Source organism: Girardinichthys multiradiatus, chromosome 5, assembly GCF_021462225.1.
Source record: "Girardinichthys multiradiatus isolate DD_20200921_A chromosome 5, DD_fGirMul_XY1, whole genome shotgun sequence".
Lineage (NCBI taxonomy): Eukaryota > Metazoa > Chordata > Actinopteri > Cyprinodontiformes > Goodeidae > Girardinichthys > Girardinichthys multiradiatus.
The window spans coordinates 42,443,432-42,456,398 of NC_061798.1; the positions used below are offsets into that span (position 1 = coordinate 42,443,432).

Below are 12,967 nucleotides of genomic sequence, written 5' to 3' on the forward strand. Positions count from 1 at the left end.
CACCTTCACACTGAGGCACATGATTGTGCCTGGTACACCCAATATGGTGTCAACCACTTTGGAGGTACAGTGCCTTGCGAAAGTACTCGGCTCCCTTGAACTTTTCAACCTCTTGTCACATTTCAGGCTTCAAACATAAAGATATAAAATTAAAATTTTTTCTGAAGAATCAACAACAAGTGAGACACAATCGTGAAGTGGAGTGAAATTTATTGGATGTGTCAAACTTTTTTAACAAAAAAAAACTGAAAAGTGGGGCATGCAATATTATTCGGCCCCCTTGCGTTAATACTTTGTATCGCCACCCTTTGCTGCAATTACAGCTGCAAGTCGCTTGGGGTTTGTCTCTATCAGTTTTGCACAGCGAGAGACTGAAATTCTTGCCCATTCTTCCTTGTAAAACAGCTCGAGCTCAGTGAGGTTGGATGGAGAGCGTTTGTGAACAGCAGTCTTCAGCTCTTTCCACAGATTCTTGATTGGATTCAGGTCTGGACTTTGACTTGGCCATTCCAACACCTGGATACGTTTATTTGTGAACCATTCCATTGTAGATTTGGCTTTATGTTTTGGATCATTGTCTTGTTGGAAGATAAATCTCCGTCCCAGTCTCAGGTCTCTTACAGACTCCAACAGGTTTTCTTCCAGAATGGTCCTGTATTTGGCTCCCTTCCATCTTCCCATCAATTTTGACCATCTTCTCTGTCCCTCCTGATGAAACGCAGGCCCAAACCATGATGCTGCCACCACCATGTTTGACAGTGGGGATGGTGTGTTCAGGGTGATGAGCTCAGTGGGGATGGTGTGTTCAGGGTGATGAGCTGTGTTGCTTTTACACCAAACATATCGTTTTGCATTGTGGCCAAACAGTTTGATTTTGGTTTCATCTGACCAGAGCACCTTCTTCCACATGTTTGGTGTGTCTCCCAGGTGGCTTGTGGCAAACTTTAAAGGAGACTTTTTATGGATATCTTTGAGAAATAGCTTTCTTCTTGCCACTCTTCCATAAAGGCCAGATTTGTGCAGTGTACGACTGATTGTTGTCCTATGGACAGACTCTCCCACCTCAGCTGTAGATCTCTGCAGTTCATCCAGAGTGATCATGGGCCTCTTGGCTGAATCTCTGATCAGTCTTCTCCTTGTTCGAGATGAGAGTTTAGAGGGACGGCCGGGTCTTGGTAGATGTGCAGTGGTGTGATACTCCTTCCATTTCAATATGATTGCTTGCACAGTGCTCCTTAGGATGTTTAAAGCTTGGGAAATCTTTTTGTATCCAAATTCGGCTTTAAACTTCTCCACAACAGTATCTCGGACCTGCCTGGTGTGTTCCTTGGTCTTCATGATGCTCTCTGTGCTTTGAACAGAACCCTGAGACTATCACAGAGCAGGTGCATTTATACGGAGACTTGATTACACACAGGTGGATTCTATTTATCATCATCAGTCATTTGGGAAACATTGGATCATTCAGAGATCCTCACTGAACTTCTGGAGTGAGTTTGCTGCCCTGAAAGTAAAGGGGCCGAATAATATTGCACGCCCCACTTCTCAGTTTTTTATTTGTTAAAAAAGTTTGACACATCCAATAAATTTCATTCTACTTCACAATTGTGTCCCACTTGTTGTTGATTCTTCACAAAAAATTTAAATTTTATATCTTTATGTTTGAAGCCTGAAATGTGGCAAGAGGTTGAAAAGTTCAAGGGGGCCGAGTACTTTCGCAAAGCACTGTAGTCCTCTGCCTTTGTTATTTTATCTACATTGACAACGCACCAGTACCACTGGTACAAAATAGACCCTCAGCATTATGCTGCCACCTCAATGCTTGATAGCTGGAACCGTGTGGGCATGTTCGAAAGCCTCACCTTTTTTCCTGCAATAATATATCTAAACAGCTAAAACCTTTTCTCATCTGACAATATGTTTTTTTTCCCCAGAAGGCATTTGGTTTGTCCATGTGGGCAGCTGCAAATTTCAGTTGAGCCTCAATATGTCAGTTTTGGAACAGGACCTTCTTTCTTTGTCTGCACCCTCGCAGTCCACTCCATGTTGATGTAAAAATGGCTGCTTTGTTTGTTTATTGAACAAACCTCAGCCCTATTGAAACTTTATTAACTACACTTTAATGTTGGATCCGTTCAACAAAATGTACCAAATAAATCAGAAGACTGGCTAAATACTTAGCCAGAATTAACACAGCAGCTTTCCGATTTCCATAAAAAGTGAGCTGCATCACTGCAACTTTCTAAGAAACATTTATCCAAATTTGAGATATGCTGTACGTATATATTTGGATCTGTATGTATAAATTTAAACCCCCTCGAATTAGAATCCACAATACATTCAAACCCAATTTTAATTTACTCTAATTAAATTTTGTTGTTGTATTTTGACTTTTCAATCCAGCCTAAAAAAATAAAGCACATTCAAAATCTATCATTAGAAAATGAATTGATATTCATGCAGATGACTGTTGTATGCAAGCTTCGGAGTGGCCCTGCAGTGAACCTACATTGTTTTCAGGGATGACCGCGGTTTAATTAGCTGGTATTTCATACTAAATTGATTATTAGCCTCAGTTTCTTTTCCTAGAAAGTACAAATTTAATAGGTCCTCGGTAATTTGCAGGTTGTTATTCAGAGAATTTCCTCAAACAATGCAAATAAACATCTCATCAGTGAGGGCCCAAAGGCAGCATGTTCAGTGTTGTTGTCTTTGTCGCAGTGCTCTGTAAACTAAAACTTCAAGAAGCTGAAATATAAGCAATTACCACGCATATACAGTGCCTTGCAAATGAGTTCATACTGCAAACCTTCCTATGTTTTATTACCTGATAATAGATCAAGACAAAACAGTGCATGACATTGGAGGAAAGATTAATAGTTTTTAAGATTTTCAGTTTGGAGTTATTGAGCCTCATTTACTGTGATAACCCTAAATAAAATCCAGTCCGAACAATCATCTTCAGAAATCACCTATTTAGTAAACCGTGTGCAATTTAACCTTAATGTAAATGCAGCTGTTCTGTGCAGGCCTCAGAGTTTTCTCAGAGAACGTTAGAGAACAAACAGCATCATGAAGACCAAGAACCACAGGTCAGGGACAAAGTTGAGTTGTTTAATGAAGGGTTCAGGTTAGAAATCAGAATCCCAAGCTTTGAACACCTCAGAGACCCTCTGTTCAATCTATCGTCTGTAGATCGTAAAATGCTAACCAACCAAGACATGGCTGTTTACCTACACTTGGAGGACAGGCAAGGAGAGCATTGATCAGAAAAGACGACCATGGTAACTATGGAGGAGCTGCACAGGTCTACAGCTCAAGTGGGAGAATCTATTGACAGGGCATATTATTAGTTGAGGATGAAAGAAACCTGTGCTTTTTGGAGGAGTAGCAGGAAAAAGGTCATAAGGTGCGCAGTTTGCCACAGCCCATGTAGGAGAAACTTGTAGAAGAAGGTGCTCTGGTTAAATGAAACCGAATTTACAATTTTTGGCTTACATTTAGAACACTAAAAAGTAACATCATACTGTGGGATGGATTTCTTCAACGGGGACAGGAAGGCTGGTCAGAGTTGATGGGAAGATAGATGGAGCTAAGTACAGGGCAATTCAGAAAGAAAACCTGTTAGAGGCTCAAAAGATTTGCAGGACGATGACGATACAAAAACATACAGCAAGATCTACTGTAAAATAGTTTATATCAGCTCAAAATTAAGTGCTAGAATGGCCCAGTCAAAGTCCAGAATCCAACTGAGAATCTGTGGCAAGACTTTAGAACTGATGCTCACAGACCGTCACCATCTAAACTATGCTGTGTTAAGTCTGTAACTGCAGTGGTAGTGATGGTATTGACTTAGATAGGCTGAACACAAATGCACAACATATATTCAGAGTTCTACATCACAGAATAACCCAAATAAACCAATGAAAGTATGTGGTTGTACCGATACTAATTGTGAAAAAGTTCAAGAGATTTGAATGCATTTGCAAGGCGCTGTGTATGTATATGTCTTTGTTGTGTTAACCGCTTCATGAAATGCTCTAGTGAGTTCTGGAATCTGGACAAGCTGTAGTAAGCCTCAGCACCACTGCACATGTGAGGCTGTCAAGTCTTCAAGTTGGGCTTTAAATCCGCAAGAGCCCAGAGGTGGTTGTCATGGGATTCTCTGTGATTGATCCGGGTCATTGATCTGTAATCAAATTCTCACCTTGTCCCTGTGTGTGGCTGCGACGGTGTCATGGGATATAGCACTTTCCCATATATATGGTCATGTGATGGTCACCATGGAAACGCATCCAACGGGTGCCCGCTGCACACCAATAATGATGTTTGGCCTAGATACCCATCCTCAGCCGATAACACAGGATGATTTCTCTCTTTCTCTCTGTGTATTTCAGCACTAATGTAAACCAGCACCCGAACACAACACAGCGACAGACGGTGAGTAAAAAAAATGCTCGAAATGATTGGGTCTATAAGAAAGTCCTGTAGGAGTTAAACAAAGACAGTAAGTGTGTGGCAATGAGACCAGCTGCTGGAGGGAGAAGGGAAACGACCAGGAGTGGCAGTGGGAGTGGGAGTTGGAAAGCAGCCAGGGAGACCCAACAACTGATGACAACCGACACACACACCCACCCATATGCACAAAAGCTTCAAATGGTGCTCCCAGTTTCCTCCACAGAGAGAGTGAGACATTAACTGCTGTTGCCTTTTGTGGGTAAATTTGTCCCAGATATTTTAAACAGTGCTGCTGAAATAAATCTTTGATGTTCGCTGTAATTGCATGAGTTTAAAACAGATGTTTGGGTTGTGTCTGCTGTCAGCGTTAATAGGCTATTGCGCGGTGTTTCCCCACTCTGAGGGAAAACCTTATCCTAGAGTTGATCGGTCTCGCCGATTTGTTTCCAAATCCACCTCTCAGCCTGCTGTAAAATACTGATACAGCAGGGGAGGACACCATTAAAACCACCAGTGGTTAAACTGGATGATAATGATCATCTCATTATGGTTTAACTGTCCCTTTAGAAGCTCTGAGTCAGCAGCAGCCCTTAAAGAAAACATGCATTTAGACAACTGTTTAATTGGTTTCTCATTTCGTCAAATGTAGCGGATCATAATTTCAGAGTTCAGCAGAAATCTCACCTGTAATTAAAACTCTGGCCTGTCTCTTCAGTGAGAGGCTGCTCCGTAGGTGCAGTTTGTGTCTGCAGATGTCTCTTGAGATAGAGTGAGGCCTGGTGTAGTGGTAGAAAATCCACCTGGAAAAGTTGCTGCTCCAGCAGTGGCTCCACTGCAAAGCAGCGCACAAACTGACAGAGCGCCTGACAGCAACTCAAAGCAAACCCATCACGCTGGAAACAACACACAGCCGGTGATTTCTGTTTGCTTCTCAGTCCATTCATCTGGAAACATCTAAAGGAGATTTCTTCAGGTTTGGAACAAGGAGCTACTTGTATAAACTGCTTAGATGTTCATCATAAAAAGGCAGCATGCTGTAAAAACGTATATGTTTCAGATCATCAAATTAATTTTTAAATCAGACAAAAATAACCAGGGTAAATATGAGAAGCATTTATCCAATAGCAAAGCGTTTCTTACTGAGTGAGAAAGTAATCACCCCTCCCAACCTTATAACAGTTTGTGCCACCTTGGGCAGAAATAATCAGTCTTTTAAATCGCTGTCCATCTATTTTGACCTACTTTTCTGTGCAGAATTGCTTTAATTCAACCACTTTGTAGCATTTTTGAGCATGAACGGCTTGTTTAAGGTAATGACAGCATCTCTGTAGGATCTATATCCAACTTTGACTTAGACCTCTATAAACCTTTTATTTATTTGTATTTTGGAGTCATTCAGAGTTGGCTTGGTGTGTTTCAGATGATTGCCTTGCTGCATAACCCAAATAAAGTTACAAACTGATAGCTGGACCTTCTCCTGGGTTTTCTGCTAGAGAGCAGAATGGATGGTTCCTTCAAGTTGTCCAGGTCCTGAAACAGCGAAGCAGCCGCAAACCATCACACTGCCACCACCGTGTTTGATGTTTCTCTAATATGCTATGTTATTTTTACACTGTGTTTTGAGTAAATATATAAAACAAAGGTTTTCAGCTGGCCTAGTTAAAGTCAGAACTTAAATCCGACTGAGATACTGTGATCATTTGAAAACTGAAGTGTTTGCTCAGGTTACCTTTATCTGATATTAATTTTTTTGATGATCTGAAACATTTGTGTGAAAAGAGAGTAGAATTGTAGTTTTCTCAAGATGTTGGCTAGAACTATCTTTATTTGCATTGTCGTACCAAACCAAACACACATGCCATAACGTTTGCATCTGACATCACTGTGAGCTGCTGTGCTGTGGTCATGCAGGTGTTTGTGCTTGTCCAAAAAATCAAATAAACCAATGGGCACAGCCATTAGCTGTGTCCACACAGGTGACGCTGTGCAAAATGTGCTCTGACAGCATGTGGAGGCGTCTTTTTGCGTAATCAGACCTCAAAGCTCTTAAAGTACGTCTGTTAATATTGCATCTGGACAACTTTTTTGTTTGCATCTTGCAGCTTTTTTTTAGTATTTTTTTGTCAGGCCTTTGCTAAATTCCTTGTCCCTGCAGAGATTTACTCACACTAAAGTTGAAATCTGAGAAATCATAAATTGGTCTTTATTCGGAGGTTAAACCTGTTCACATACCAAGTGCATATCCCCCAGGAAACCTTGGTTTTTATCTAACCCGTCAGTCGGCTCTAAGAAGGACACATTGTTAAACCTTAAGTGCAGCCATATTGGTTTTCTTCATTCTAATTAGCTTTTAATTTTAAGAGGGCCATTGCTGCTTTTTCAGTTTGACTGTAAACACAAAGCAAACATCCCTCAGAGTTGCTGTGGAAGCCTGTGTGTATATTATAAGTCATTAGGAGAGTGTTTAAGACGACGGCTCCCTTTAAGCTGTTTGCTAAGACCTGCAGTGTGCTCTCTTCTGCTCCCAAAGTAGGATTCAGGTATTGCTAGAAGGCCATCTGGGAATTTCTCGGAGCCTGCAAAAGAATGAGCAGTGGTGTAACTTGAGTGATATTTTAGGATGTTGAGGATGTTCATCTGCAGCTTTCAGTCTCAGCATTAGTTTGATTGTGTTGCCTTTAAAGACACATGGATATGCGTATATTATATATGAAGAAAATTAACTAAATGTTAAGCTTTTAGTCTGTCCTTTACAACAAATTTGTAAGAATTACGTTTGACTTTTCAGTTTTTATTTTATATGTTGTAACAGACTATTTTAACAACACACAGTTATGTGCTAATGTTTTAAACCCCCTTCTGTCTCTTCATATTAAGCTTTAAAATATGAAATCATGTTCATGGCAGCACAATTGAAATTCTATTAGTATAATTTTCAGCTTTCCAAGATAGCATTTTTGAATACTATCTTTTGAAAATTAATATAAAATTTGAATTCCTTTGTTACTTTAAAGTCTTTCAGTAAAAACAAAACAGTATCTAACATTGGTGCATTTAAGTCAAGCCATTTGTACATTAGGAAATTTTTTTAATCATATGCACGAGAAAGCTGTTCGGATTTAATACATTAGACTGTATAAGATGAAAAATTATGCTTTTATTATGATTAAAAGTACACACCGACTGCCAAACTCTAAATTCAAAGGCTTTTGACATTTTAAACAGTTGTGGGTGATCTTGTGTATTTAATTGTTTTATAACTGTAATGAATAACTGATAATCATGGAGGTTTAGAAAATGATAAGTAAAGCAAAGGAATTCATCATCAGATAACTCATCTTTGTCTGTGTGGTTCTCCTTGGTGTTCATTTTTAATAATTTCTGTCTGGAATAAAACATTTCTGAGTGCAGAGTCAAAGGGTTTCCCCTTAAATGCAGAGCTACCCGGTTTGACAGCATAATAGGGACACCGAAGTAGCTCTGTACTGATATAAGCTACTGGTGAGAGCATTTGAATAAGACGAGCCTGTCCTCTCCAATAAGTGTTTTATTCTGAAAGTTTAGACTCTAGAGGCTTATTCTTAATATTGCACAACTTGACACTGACAGAGCGAGTCAGAGCATGTGGCTTGTCCCTTCGATCTGCTCCGTCTGATGGTGCGCCACTCTCACAGTATCCCTCATCCTGCCTCTGCCAGCCAGTTATCTCAGCAGTCAGTGACCCTGGACAGTGCGAGTGAGTGGGTATGTGGGGAGAGTGGGCTGTCATGTGTGAGATGATGCTCTGCCTTCACAATCAGCAGGGGTGTCGACTCACTAAAACCCAGAAAGCTCCAACACAATACCTTCAAATCTGCTTACATGCTCTGTCAGGTTTCAGAGGACAAGGGATTACTAATGACTGATCCTGTGGCATACGGCGCAAAATTCTCATTACTGTACTGAAAGAAAAACTATTGACTTCAGTAAAGCAGCAACAGTAAAATACAAAAATAGTAGAAGATATGAGTCCTTACTTTGAACTTAAATTGGCTTCATATGAAATATCAACACTTTTTTCAAAGATTGGCTAAGGTTTTTAAGCTTCATCAACATATTTTTCATTCATCCACCTATTGTCTTTCATTTATCCAATATTGGGTTGTGTAGCAAACCGTTTCAGGAGGGACCCATACACATTCCTATTGTTAGTAACATTTGCCAGCTCATTCTTTGGGAATCCAAGGCATTCTCAAGCAAGAAGGCATCTACAGCCCCTCCAGTGATTCTGGGTCTACTCCCGGTGGTGGTACCTGGAAGACCTTCAATAGGAGGTCTCCCAGTAGACATCCTGATCAGATGCATGAACCAAGGTGGTTCATTTTGATACAGAGGAGCAGTGGCTTGTTTCTAAGCTCCCCTTGGATCACCTGTGAGTATTATTGGTCACATGTATTACATACCATAAAATAACCATACAAAACTTTAAAGATTGGGACCTAAATGGGTTTTGTTTACATTGACCTGATAAGGATACAAGATGGATTGAAAACCTTTGTCAATAAATACTTGGAAGATCAAGTATTTATTTATAGATTTTATTGTCTGTTTTATGTATAATTCTTTTTGGGTCCCTCTTATTGCTCAGGATTATTCAACATTAAACTATATAGGATACATTAGATGGAGACATGGACCTGTGAACTGTTCTGTTGCCCACTTAGTACCCATAGCTGACATACATCAAACATTTACTAGCAAACCCGCAGGCAATTCCAAAAATGGTCTATTTTTCCAGACCATTTTCCACTCATATGGGTCTCATTTATATCCTGTAGAGTACCCACAGAAAGTTGAAGATGTGAGCCAGATGGGTGTCAGTCAGGGCCCAAACCTGACTGACGTCAAGGTCAAGATACAGGCTTGTTGATATAGGTTTGACCCACATCAAAACAATATCAGCAAACCCACACAATATCCAACACAGGGCTCAGTTTTGTTAGACCATTTCCACCCATATGGTTTCCATATATCTACTCTGTAGTTCTCCCACAAAGCCTAAGTATGGGAACCAGATGAATCCTACTCATTGTTCATGGCTCACCTCCATCAAACCTTATTTGGTATACATTTAGTCCCTCATGGGACTCATTTTTCATCCTATTTCAAACCTATATGGGTCCCATATATAAATGCTTTCTGGGGCGTACAACAATAAAAGTTAGAAGTTAAAAACCATGATTTGACAGACTCTAGACAGAAATTTGAGAAAGCAGCTCAGAAAGCATTATTTAAATAATTTAGTTGCTTTTAAAGGTCTTTATCAAGTTTTCAAGATAAAAATTGCATTACTTTTAACCTGATAAACCCCATATTCAATCAGGAGATAGATCTAATTAAATATTTGTCTTATTAATCAGTAAATAACAGTATATGCTCAGCTTGAAAGCTGGATGGCAAACGTGACTAGGTTTAAATTCATCATTTGAAACAACCCTCAAAAGAAACATCTGCAGCCTTCTGTTTTAAAAGTTGAAAGAAACGCAGAATCTCCGATGAAACGTCCTGGATCAGATTGTCTTATTTTGAAGGTAAAACCCGTGTGGTTCTGTTCTGCCTCTGTCTGACTGGCTTGACGCCGCTCTCCTCCCCGGTGCGCCTTTAACTCCGGTACCTGAACACCAGCGGCTGAGGGGACGCAGACGCACGGGGAGGGAAACGCTCGCTCCTGTTTAACTACACTTTTACCGTTTGAGTAAAACTTGTGCGTCTCATGCCCCTGTTTCCTTTTTTCATCCTCTGATTCATCTTTGTCATCCTGCTGACGGGCTGAGTTTGGATTCTGGCAGAGGGGCGGGAGGAGAAGGCAGAGGAGCGTTGAGCGGCTCTCAGATGGAGCACCGGGGCTCCTGGAGCTCAGGGCGCACGGCGAATCCGGAGTGAGTGACGCTGGTGGATGGACGATACTCACCGGTGAGAAGCGCTGGCAAAGTTTTTATGGTTTTTGCTGCTTTTATTTGCACTTTTATTGGTGCGCTGTCCCGTGTTCAGCACTGAATGGATTGCACAATTGAATATTTCTGGATGTGATGTCGCTCTTTGTCATTTGCGCTCTCTACAACATTTATTCTTTTTAAATTCCAAGTCCATACATTAAAATAAGTCGTTGATCTTATTACAAGGACGATGCTAGGTTGTATTTAATGTCTGTATCATAGAAATATTGAGACTTCGTTTGAGATAAATGGTTTTAATGGGAAGAACAGTTAATTTTTGAATGTCTGTTTCATTTGTCTCTCTCAGTCGCATCACAGATTTCAGCATTTTGGCCTCCTGGAAGACATGCACCCCTGTTTTGGATAAACAGTTGTGTATTCAATTTTTGGAAATTTGCAGATAATGTTGATTTTATTCGGCATCAGGCACTTAAATATTAAAGACGATAAATAAATGCCTTATTCCACATTACTCACATTAACCACCTAGGGGGTTCTTAGGTCTTGATGCATGAAAATACAGTATTTTGTTATGGAGACTGCGTGTTTGAGATTCACGAGATGATTTAATTCCATCATGGCCGGACTGTCAGCGAGAGAGACTTTTAATGAGTTTTAAAAATATTTTTTCAGGGCCTGTCAGCCCGTTTTCAGGTAGAAGAAATTACTTCCCTTTTTTATTTGCTGGTTAATTGATGTCTACCCGGTAGCAGCCTCGGACTCCTTTCATGGTCCAAGCTAAGTTTCCATAGGGAATTAAGTGAAAAAAAGAGGGATAGTGGCAGATACAATCTCATTTTCATCAAACATGCACACACAGAAAGGCTCCCATTTAAACCGTGTGTTCGCTTGCCAGCTCTCCTGTTGGACCTTTTACACAGATGCCAGATAATGCTGCCTGGGATGTTTTGTCCAAAATAATTCAGATTTTTGTTCCAGCTTCACAAAAAATGTGTACCTTTTGGAGTGAATTTCTTTCCGAGGATCTCAGGGGACCCATAAGTGATGGAGGGAGCATTTGGCGGACCAAATGTGGGCAGTGTTTGCTGTATGTATACTTGTGGCAATGTGGGAGTGTTGTTGCATGCTCCACCTTGCATCTTCTCCTGCCTGGTAAAGCCCGACATTTGAGGGGATATAAAAACTAAACGATTCCCATCTTCAATTCAAACTGAAATCATTTTTCAGTTTGACATTCCAAGATTATTTCACTGCTTAGAGGAATCTCCATCAGTACTTCTAAAAATTAACCACAGGCTGCTGTACCTCATCAATGTCACTGCAGTCCATTTTATCTTAAATTAGCAATCAGTGAAAAATGATAAGTGTCATCATCATCATGAAGTCAGATTTATGGTTACAGTGCCATGCTAAAGCTTTCACTTTTTCGCTTTATTTTACTGGGATATCATGTAGTACAAAGTAGTACATAATTGTGAAGTAGAAGTAAAATTAACCTGTTTACAAATAAAATTCAGATAAGTGTGGCATGCATGTTTTTCAGCCTTTTAACTCTGACACTCGTAAGTACAATCTAGTGCAATGAACAGTCTTCAGAAGTCACCAAATAAATTTCACATGTGGATTTAATCTCAAGAAAAATACAAATGTTTAGTGTTCAAACAACATCATAAAGACCAAGGAACACAAAAATAAAGTTGTGAAGAAGTTTAAATCAGCTTTAGAGTAGAAAACAATATCCCATAGTTTACAAGGAGTGCTGTTCAATCCATGGTCTGTTTCATCATTTAAAAAAAAACAGAGCAATCTAAGTCAAAAGGTTTTAGAGGTGACAAAAGGTGTGAAACTGAGCTGGAGGTTCACCTTCCGGCAAGACAACATCTCCAAAATATCCAGCCATAGCTACAATAGAATAGTCTAGATCAAAGCATATCCATGTGTTAGATTGGCCCAATCAAAGTCCAAAGTCCAGACCTAAATCCAATTGAGAATCTGTGGCAGGCTTTGGAAACTCATGGTCAGTGTCTTCACCCAGTCTGAATGAGCTCAAACTATTTTATAAAGAATAGGCAAAAATCTTAAGTTTCTACATCTAAAAAGCTAGCTGAAACATCCCACAAAAGACCTGGAGCTGTGGTCCAAGTGGTTCTAGAGTCCTGACTCAGGGAGGCTGTATACAAATGCATGCCACACCTTTTAGATTTTATTCATAAAGCGTTTTGAAAACCATGTGTTATTTTCCTTCCACTTTACAAGTACTTTGTGTATTTCTATTCCCATAAATTGCGTTAAAGCATGATAAATGTTATGGTTGTAGCTAGGATATGCGTCATTTTGCAACGCAGCAAATTCATGGGTGTTGTTGGTGTTGGACAAATTTGAGCAAAAGTGTAGTTGATTATACTCTAGGTAGAGTTAAGAACTCTAATTAACATACAGAGGGGGTTAAAACTGTGTTAAAGTGTCAAAGTGTTAATAAAGACATGGTTGGTCACCATGGAAACATTAACTCATAAAATCCACATTCTTAAGCCACTATAACAGCTGAAGAGTAAATTCACTGTCCCTTCCGT

The 12,967-nt window shown here is 39.9% G+C and overlaps 1 protein-coding gene across 1 annotated transcript in view; it reads left to right on the plus strand.

Annotated features, from left to right (window-relative positions):
* Positions 1 to 10,162: 10,162 nt before the first annotated feature.
* LOC124867794 (voltage-dependent T-type calcium channel subunit alpha-1G-like) overlaps positions 10,163 to 12,967 on the plus strand; it is a 107,841-nt gene continuing 105,036 nt past the window's right edge. The window contains exon 1 of the mRNA XM_047364397.1: positions 10,163 to 10,410. The gene's annotated coding sequence lies outside the window, so the exon portion shown is untranslated. The remainder of the gene's footprint in view (positions 10,411 to 12,967) is intronic.